The following is a 9810-nucleotide window of genomic DNA, read 5'->3' as shown; positions in this document are numbered from 1 at the left end:
ACTCAAAGTGGCATTTGTCATCAGGCTGAGAGGTAACAGTGGTATGAGCTCTCTTTCTGCCTTCACCAACTCTTCATGGGCACTGTGTTAAGCTCAGCCTAGTTTCAGTTAGCCTGCTGAGCATGACTGAATCAATCATATATTGCATGGTGCCCAAGCCTATAAGTGGGGTTGCAGCAAAGACAGTAAGAAGTGATTGTCTCAAGAAATAATCCTTATTTTTTGAGGCAAGCCCAATAGACTTGTCTTTTTTTTTTAAATGCAAGAGAGAGCAAGAGTGAGAGTGAGAGAGAATTGGCATGCCAGGGCCTCCAGCCCCTGTAATCGAACTCCGGCACCTGCACCACCTTGTGCACATGTGTGATCTTGTGTTTTGTGTCACCTGTGTGCCTGGCTTGTGTGTGATCTGAATAGTTGAACATGGGTCCTTAGGCTTCTCAGGCAAGTGCTTTAACTGCTAAACCATCTCTCCAGCCCCAAGAAATAGTCATTTTGATTGTTCAAGCTTTTGCTAAAATTGGTATCATCTACATGGAGGGTCTGAGTCATGAGATCGATATTGTTAAGAACACTTCATAAAAGCAAATACCATACTGGGACCCAGCAGACTATCTTCCCCATGAGGTGGAATAAAGAAAAATAGTACTCATTTTGTAGGAGGTAGAGATGCTGGCAAACAGGGAGGACCAGATCAAGAGGATCATTGGAAGGACATGAACTGTGTCTACATGGTATTTTTGGAATCTGGTCAGCTAATAAGCACTGACTATATATGATGTATGTATGTATGTATATTTCTTCTTAGTCTCTGTTAGAAGGATTTTGCTAAACATACTGTCTCATCCTTTTCTGTTGGTGGCACTAAGTAATGCAGAAAACATTCATTTGTGATGGTACTTTACTGGGAAAATAAGTAGGACGTCCCTCTGTGGCTGCCATATGGGAGACCAAGATGGTAGGTGAGGTCTCCAAAGCTCATGTCACCCAGCCTGGTGGCAACACATTCAACTGCAAGGAAATCCTAGCTAAGATCCTTGGATGACCAGTGTCTTGCACATATTCAGGTAAGACCCAAGAAACCAATGGCCCAAATTCTGCAGTAGCAGATATTGATGAAAGTCTTCTGGGACATTTAATGATTGTTGATGAGATGTGCTGCTGATCTCGGCCTGAAGAGGGGTTGCCGAAGGGTAGTGAGTGAAGGCACAGATGGAAGGTTGTCTATTATACTCACCTCCGCGCTCTTGGAGGTCAGTTGCTCTTGGCCTCCTGGTTAAGATTATTGGGGATAATTTTCATAAGTTTGCAAGTTGTAGCATGCTAAACAACACACACATTTTTGTCTGAATTTGGTGAGTTTGAAGAAGTTCTAAAATCCTATACCTAATAAAAGACATTGTTGCATGGTAAACAAAAAGAAAAAGAAATATTATAGGATTGTTTCCATTATGTTTATTAATTATCTCCTAAACATTATGCTAAATTCCGGATTTTGAGTCCTAGGTTAGCAGACTCGCTGTTTTGAACCACTTGAAGATTTTGGAGACAACAGAAAGACAGGCAATCACTGGTAGTGTGTGTTCACAGCGGCTAATGGCCTAACAAGCACTGCCAGGCAGTGGTGCATTTCAGCTGTTCATTTTGCTGAAGGCAGATAATTTATGCTACATCTCACAGCATGGACCAACTACATAAAACCAGAGAGGAATGTTAATGGGAACAAATTACAAATTCTTAAAGTGACAGGGTTTAAAAATTAATTTATTTAATCAGGTTATAGTATTATCAGATTATGCTAAAATTTGAATGACATGTAAGCAGTAGTAAATGGAAGAACTTTTTAAGAGTGAATAAATACAATATATTTGATTTAAAACAAAAGGAAGGCTGGGGATGGAGCTCAGTGGTAGAATGCTTGCCTAGCATGTCTTGGGTCCTACGTTTGAGAGCACTGGAAAAGGAAAAGAAGAAAGATGAGTTATCTATAAAATACAGGGTGGTGTCTGAGTGTCTGACAAGGATTAAGGATTAAGTATTTAGAACATTCTTTAAAAAGCATTTTAGCCTGGCGTGATGGCGCACACCTTTAATCCCAGCACTTGGGAGGCAGAGGTAGGAGGATTGCTGTGAGGATCGAGGCCACCCTGAGACTACAGAGTTAATTACAGGTCAACCTGGGCCAGAGTGAGACCCTACCTTGAAAAAAAAAAAATTATTTCTTTATTTATTTGCAAATATACAGAGACAGAGAGAAGAGAGAGACAGGGAGAGAAATGGTACCAGGGCCTCTAGCTGCTGCCAAAGAATCCAGATGCCTGCATCACTGTGTGCATCTGGCTTTCCATGGGCACTGGGGAATCAAACCTATGTGTTTAGGCTTTGTAGGCAAGCACCTTCAGTTCTGGAGCCATCTCTTCAGCCCTAGAACATTTCTTTTGAGTGAACATGGTATATAGCTCACTCTTCCAGCATGTATAAGGCTCTGTCTGGGTCATTTTCAGCACTATTCTTTTTTTTTTTTTTTTTGGTTTTAAATTTTATTTATTTATTATTATTATTTTTAATTTTTTATTAGCATTTTCCATGATTATAAAAAAAAATCCCATGTTAATTCCCTCCCTCCCCCCCACACTTTCTCCTTTGAAATTCCATTCTCCATCATATTACCTCCCCGTCACAATCATTGTACTTACATATATACAATATCAACCTATTAAGTACCCTCCTCCCTTCCTTTCTCTTTTCAGCACTATTCTTAAAAAAGAGGAATTATTAAAGTCATGAGTCTATTTCTTGATATCTTCAATATACTTTTATTTATTTGAGGGGGAAGGAGAGAAAGAAGCAGATAGGGAACAGGTGCCCAGGGCCTCCAGCCACTGCTGCTGATCTCCACATGCATGTGCCTCCTCGTGCATCTGCCTTCATGTGGGTGCTAGGGAATGGAAACTGGGTCCTTAGGCTTTGCCAGCAAGAGCCCTAATGGTTAAGCCGTCCTCCAGCTCTAATATATATTTTTGTTATATTTTACCAAACTGAAATATTTCTTTGAATGTAGAATAAATTATTATAAGACATAAATTTTAGACTAATGTGGGGATATTTTTTGTTAGAACTTTTGAGAAATTTGCCAGCAATGGCTATTAGAAAATACCACGTGTAAGTATAAGCAGAATATTCATCATAGCTATTAGGAGCAATTCAACATTTTCAATTACCTCAGATAAATTTCCTGCCTAGTTAGTTGAAATTAAGCCATGATGGGTAAATCATGGTGTAGGTCAAAGGAAAAGTGTTACAATATGCTGAGTAAACAGTTTCTTTCTCCAAGTGACTGACATATTTTCTTAGAAATTACCTATAATGAGAGCAAGAATTAATGCACAAAGGAGAGAATACTTGGCTTTCTCTATTCAGAGAGGTGGACTTTAGACCCTATAATATCTAGCCTTCTGATAATAATAATAATAATAATAATAATAATAATAATAATAATAATTTTGCAGTGAAAGAAACAATATCAATCAATCATTAAGCACTTTATTCCTTTTCAAGGTAGTGTCTTGTTCTAATCTAGGCTGACCTGGAATTCACTATGTAGTCTCAGGCTAGCCTTGAACTCACAGCGACCATTTCACCTCTGCCTCTAGAGTGCTGGGTTACAGGTGTGCCCCATCATGCCCAGCAAACACGTTTTTTTTTTTTTTTGTCAAGAACGAACTAAAACCTGTACCAAAGCACGTGTTATCTTCAACAGCACTGGCAGGTACTGTTATTATCATTTTCATTTTATAAATGTTGAGCAGAAGCACATAGCCACGTGACTTGCCCAAGGCCACATAGATGCTGAAATCCACACACAGCTCTGATTCTGCGTCTTTGGTGACGGGGGTTATTTCACCTCTGTATGTGTGTTTGAATTATGTAAAGCAGTTCATAAAACATTTGAAACTCATCTCAGTTACCAATGAGTGTGTCAGATCTGATCTTAGATTTGAAGTTACAGGAAAGTTCTCAGTTTCTTCCATTCGGCTGCTTATTCTCTAGGTCTTGGGAACTGGGTACTTTAACAAACTTGCCTTGGAAACCATCCTGCAGGAGCCAACGCTTCGTGACCGCTTTACGTTGGCCAGGCACGTCTGTTTTATCGACAACACCGCTCCCATTTTACAGATCAGGAAATTAAAGTTCGCAACTAAAGTTAAGCAATTTAGCACGATCAGGCAACCCCAGTCATAGTGGTTAAGTAAGTAGGGGCATTTGGATCTGAACCCAAGCTGATGACCCCCACCTTCTTAAGTCAAAAGCAGTGGCCTGTCCCAGGCAGGCTCAGACACCATTCCCTCCTCTCCTGTGAAGCATGCTTCTGCCGACATTCCCAGTCCACCCGCTTGAGAAGCCTGCAGAGTCAGACTTCTATAAAACACTTCTCTGAACTCCATCAGGCCTCCACACGTTGGAATGTTCGATATAGATGTTTTTTTCTCTCATAGCTAGAACACTGACAGCCTTCAAGCTTCCCCTGAGGGAGGACACTTTTTTTTTTTGCTCTGGCGTGTGAACGGCTCTGAGTGCAGATGCGGGGTGTGGGTTGCATCTGTCTTGGGTCTGCTTCTCTGTCTCAGTTACCAGCTGAACTGCCCCAAGCAATTGCCTGCTTCTTTTCGTTCTCCCACTATTTCCCACAGTTTTTGTGAAACATGTATCTTTCTCTTTCATGTCTTGCCAGCTGTCTGGTCTGCTCCCCCCTTCCCCCCAGCCCTTCACCTCTTACCACCAACCAGGTGGAGCAAATGGGAAGGAACACATTAGTTAGAAGGGGACTGCCTCCGTGGGTGCTCTCCACACGGGAAACAGGGACCTTTTGTACCATTGCTACTCACCATGGGAGGTCTTGCATGGGGATGTTTCTCTCTCAGCCCCTACACCCTCAAACTAGGCTTGATCTTGCCTTCTGTTGCTAGCTAAATCAGGCAACAATCCCTCACTTCCATACCTGTGATCGAACCTTACAAAGTATTTTTGTATTCATTTTCTCTTCTAGCCCACACAACCTACTAGTGACCAAGGATTAGCCACAAACTTTGGAATGAGAAAACTGGCTTGGAGCTGGTTAAGTTGCTTGCCCAAGGTCATGCAGCCTGAGAGCTTTCTCTCGGGAATCCTTGTTTCTTTCTTCTACATGGTGCTAATATTATAGTTAGTAAGTAGATTATTCACCAGGCTGAGTGAGATTGAGAGGTGTCTCATATTTTGTATACTCTTTGTGGCATTGAACAGTTTGGACTCTGGCACAACACAGTGGCCACACTCTAATAATCGGTTCAGTAACATGCTTTTGAACTGCACTGATCAGGTTCTGTCACTAGCTTGGCTGCATGCAGTCTTAGCTCACTTGTCCTATATTCATCTGTCCCGGTGGTTTCAGAGGGCTCTTGGGGAGATCTAATGAGATAACCAGTTACATTGTAGAGTGAGATAGAAATGCCAGGAACTACCTTTATGCTTTCTGTTTTCAAATATGAATTTTCCTGGTTTCTTTTATGGATCTCTATTTTTTTATGTATATCTTTCTTTATGATGATTTTGTCTCATAAACTCTGCAGGAGTATTTTATGTTGCATCATTAGTTTTAAAAGTGAGGGATCTGGGAAGATGGTCCATCAGTTGAAGTCACTTGCTTGCAAAGCCTGCTGGCCTGTGTTCAATTCCCAAGGCCCCTGTGTGAGCCAGATGCAAAGGAAGGCACACAAGTCTGACATTTGCTTGGGGGGCGGGGAGGAAGGTGCCCTGGTGTACCTATACACAAGTGGGGGAGTGCACGTGCACACACGTGCAAATTAAAAAGTAAATTTTTAAAAAAGAAAAATAAAGGTACAAGGAAAGGGAAGGAAAACCCAAAACCAAACCAAGAAGCATCTCTTTTAAAGAAAGGCCAATGGCAAACAGTTATATAGCAAATCAAACAGCAGAGTCTGTATCCTGAGCTAAGTGCTGGTTATGGTTCTTGCATTTTAATTCATCCTAAGTGACCTTATGAAGTACACACTATTCTTATCCTCACTGTACAGCTGGAGAAACAGACACACATAGTTAAACAATGGTCATAGGCCACACAGCCCAGGATGCTTGGTGGAACTGGAATCTGACCACTCAGCTCTGCTCCAGGGTTCGGTGGCCTCTCATGCTTTGCCATCAAGGCGTGGGACTGGGGCCCCATGGAATAGCTTTCAGAAATGTGAATAAAAGGTTCGTGGAGAGATTGTACAGTTCTGCTACAATGTAAATTGCCTTTAAAATATTTGTTACTTACTTTGAAACCATGGATTCAAATCAACAAAGTCATAGGGTTGGTAGATAATGGCTTGAGGTCTGTTACCCTGTGCTTATACCACTACCCGTCTGGAGAGCCCCTAAAGCTTAATATATATATATATATATATATATATATATATATATATATATATATATATATATATATATATATATATATATGCTTGCAAGCAGAGAGAAGAGATACAGACAGAATGGGTGCAGCAGGGCCTCCAGCCACTACAGACTCCAGATGCATGGGCCACCTTGTGCGTCTGGCTATATGTGGGTAAGGAGGAACTGAACCCCAGTTGGTAGGCTTTGCAGGCAAGTGCCTTAACTGCTGGGCCATCCCCTCAGCCCAGAAGGTCTCTTTTAGTTTTTTTGAGGTAGGGTTTCACTCTAGCCCAGGCTGACTTGGAATTCACTATATATTCTTGGAGTGACCTTGAACTCATGGCAATCCTCCTACCTCTGCCTCCCAAGTGCTAAGATTGAAGACATGCACCTCCACACCCAGCTTCTTTAAAAAAAATATTTATGGGTGTGTATTGGCATACCAGGGTCTCTTGCCACTGTAAACAAGTGCCAGATGCTTGTGCTACTAAAGTTTATTTTTTGATTTTGTCATAATTTATTCTTTCTATGAAAAGATAGTGCTGGACTGGTGGGATGGCTTAACTGTTAAGGTATTTGCCTGCAAGGCCAAAGGACCCAGGTTCGATTCCCCAGGACCCACATTATCCAGATGCACAAGGGGGCGCATGTGTCTGGAGCTCATTTGCAGTGGCTGGAGGCCTTGGCATGCCCATTCTCTCACACTCTCTCCCTCTTTTTCTGTCAAATGAATAAATAAATATAAAATATTAAAAAATCTTTTAAAAAAGATAACGCCAATAACCCGATAGACTTAAGTCCCTCCTTCCGTCTCTCTGTGCCTTTTTCTCCCTTCCTCCTCTCTCTTTCTTTCTCAGTACATAGTAATTAATTGTATGGAATGCTGTTTATTAAACCCAACTCTACTGATGGACATTTGAGATATTCAGGCTTTTCAAGGCTGCTGTTTTAAATGCTTTAGTGAAGGGCATGGGGGTTGGGGGGGGCAAAGGTAACAGTAGGACAAAGGTAAAATCTAGAAAACCCTCAGCTATGGAGTTGATCTGGGAGGCAGGAAGAGACAAAGTCCTGGCTCTGCCTTGTGCTCGAGCCCATCTGGAGTGCCAGAGGCTTGCGTTTGGATCCCAGCTGCTCTTACTGGGAAAAGAAGAAAACAATCTATTCTGGCGAAACAGCAATGCACCTGAGCTTGGCTTGCTGCAGTCTCGGGGGGTGGGGGGTGAGGACAGATTGACAGCTGGTGTACAAGCTGCCCAAAGGTAAACTCCTGTAATAAAGAAATTGATAGCATGATAGATAAAGGTGAGATAAGGGCTATTATCCACAGGTAAAGCGCTTTCAACAGGCTGCTACCAATTCTTTCACACAACTTGCAGTAGAAGAAAATAGTTGGAGCACTCTATTCTTAAACCTTTAAGTAAGCTCCAACACCTTATCAAAGAGCATGGGACGTTTGTCTTTGTACTATGGACACATGTCAAATAAAACCCCCAGTAAAGGGTGAAATGCTTAAAATAGAAATCTTAGAGCAGTGTGAAGAAGAAGCGAGGATGACCCCCGGACCGACCAAAGCTGCATGCCGCCAGACCTGTTGGGACCTGACCCCTTCACACTGGCTCTTGATCTGGACTTTGCATTGACATCACTGAGATGACGGTGTTCCTCTCAAGAGCTGTGGTACCTTTTCTAAAAGATTGTGGATTTTTCAGATTAATAATCCTTCCATTTTCATTTCATTTCTTGAAAGTCAGGGTCGGCTTGTGTAAAGTTGTTAAAACAACATGCTCAATGTGAAACGTCAACCCTCACTCTAAACGCCCCTGTTCCGAACATCACATGAAGACTTCATTGGATTTTATAGTGGCTTTCTGATTTTGGTAGTCCATACAAGAAGGGAGTTTGAAAGTTCTTGTATACTGTTACTGAGTGTCTGCCCATGTCCTGCCTGAAATACCATGATTGTTTGTGAAAAGTATCTTTAATAAAGCTGGATACAGTTTGGCTTGGAAAAAAAAATAGAAATCTTTTTTTTTTTTTTTTGGTTTTTTGAGGTAGGGTCTCACTCTGGTCCAGGCTGACCTGGAATTAACTCTGTAGTCTCAGGGTGGCCTTGAACTCACAGCGATCCTCCTACCTCTGCCTCCCGAGTGCTGGGATTAAAGGCGTGCGCCACCACGCCCGGCAAAAATAGAAATCTTAGTCATATGATATGTAGTAATGTATTAAATGTTGATTTGGGTGACAAGGATCAAGGGAGGGCTTTCTCTTGGCCATTTTAAGATTACTAATCACATATGTGGGATTAGATAGTACAGTATTAATATGGAGCCTTGGTTTTCCACTGTTGCTAGATAAAGATTAATTTATAAACTGTTATCACAGATCACCATTGGGCTTAAAACTGGAATATACCTGAAAATTATAAATATGTAATTTATTGGTGTTACACAAGTGCTCTTTTATGGATTGACAGTGAAATGTAAAACATATATATATATATATATATATATATATATATATATATATATTTGTTTGTTTGTTTGTTTTTGGAGGTAGGGTCTCACTCTGGCCCAGGCTGACCTGGAATTAACTATGTAGTCTCAGGGTAGCTTCGAACTCATGGAAATCTTCCTACCTCTGCCTCCTGAGTGCTGGGATTAAAGGTGTGCGCCACCACGCCCGGCCTAAAATATTTTGAATCTATAATATGGCAAAGAATCTCCTGATTTTCATAATAAATGTAGATAATTTTCTTCTGATGTCCGAAACACTGAGTAAATGGATGGGGAACAACTAAGCTCTCCAAACACCTTGGCATTGTCTTGCAAACATACCTAAGATCTTAGAAGCTTTTGCAATCGTTCTTTTTAAAATTATTTAGTTATTTAATAGTGAAGAGAGAGTGTGGGTAAGCATGGGCATGCCAGGGCATCTTGCTGCAGCAAACAAACTCCAGATGAATGTGCTACTTCATACGTTAGGTACTGGAGAATCGAATCCAGTGTGGTAGGCTTTGCAGCTGGTCCCTCTTCTAGTGCTCCCACCCCCTTCCATCATTCACGATGGAATGCTGTTAGCCCAGCATCGTGCAGGCCCTGGGCATATAATGACAGCCACTGTCAGGACGAAAATGCTGTAGCCACCTGTGTTCTGAAGATAGCATTGCAAAACACTCCTTTCCATCCTCTGGCTTTTACATTCTTTCTATCCCATTTTCTGCAATGTTCCCTGAGCCTTAGAGAACATGACAGGGAGGTCTCTTTTGTGTCCTGTTGCATTATTTTAAACTTTTTTATTGACATTTTCCATAATTATAAACAATAAACCATAATAATTCCTCCCTACCCCCATTTCCCCCTCACAAGTCACCCTTCCATCATA

General features: G+C 41.4%; 1 pseudogene; it reads left to right on the top strand.

The window, feature by feature from the left end:
• The first annotated feature begins 952 nt into the window (after positions 1–952).
• On the top strand, positions 953–4239 carry LOC123455284 (annotated as a pseudogene).
• The last annotated feature ends 5571 nt before the right edge of the window (positions 4240–9810 follow it).

This window comes from Jaculus jaculus, chromosome 16 (assembly GCF_020740685.1).
Source record: "Jaculus jaculus isolate mJacJac1 chromosome 16, mJacJac1.mat.Y.cur, whole genome shotgun sequence".
Classification (NCBI taxonomy): Eukaryota; Metazoa; Chordata; class Mammalia; order Rodentia; family Dipodidae; genus Jaculus; species Jaculus jaculus.
Note: the sequence above shows the minus strand (reverse complement) of the source record. Positions and strands in the feature narration are given on the sequence as shown.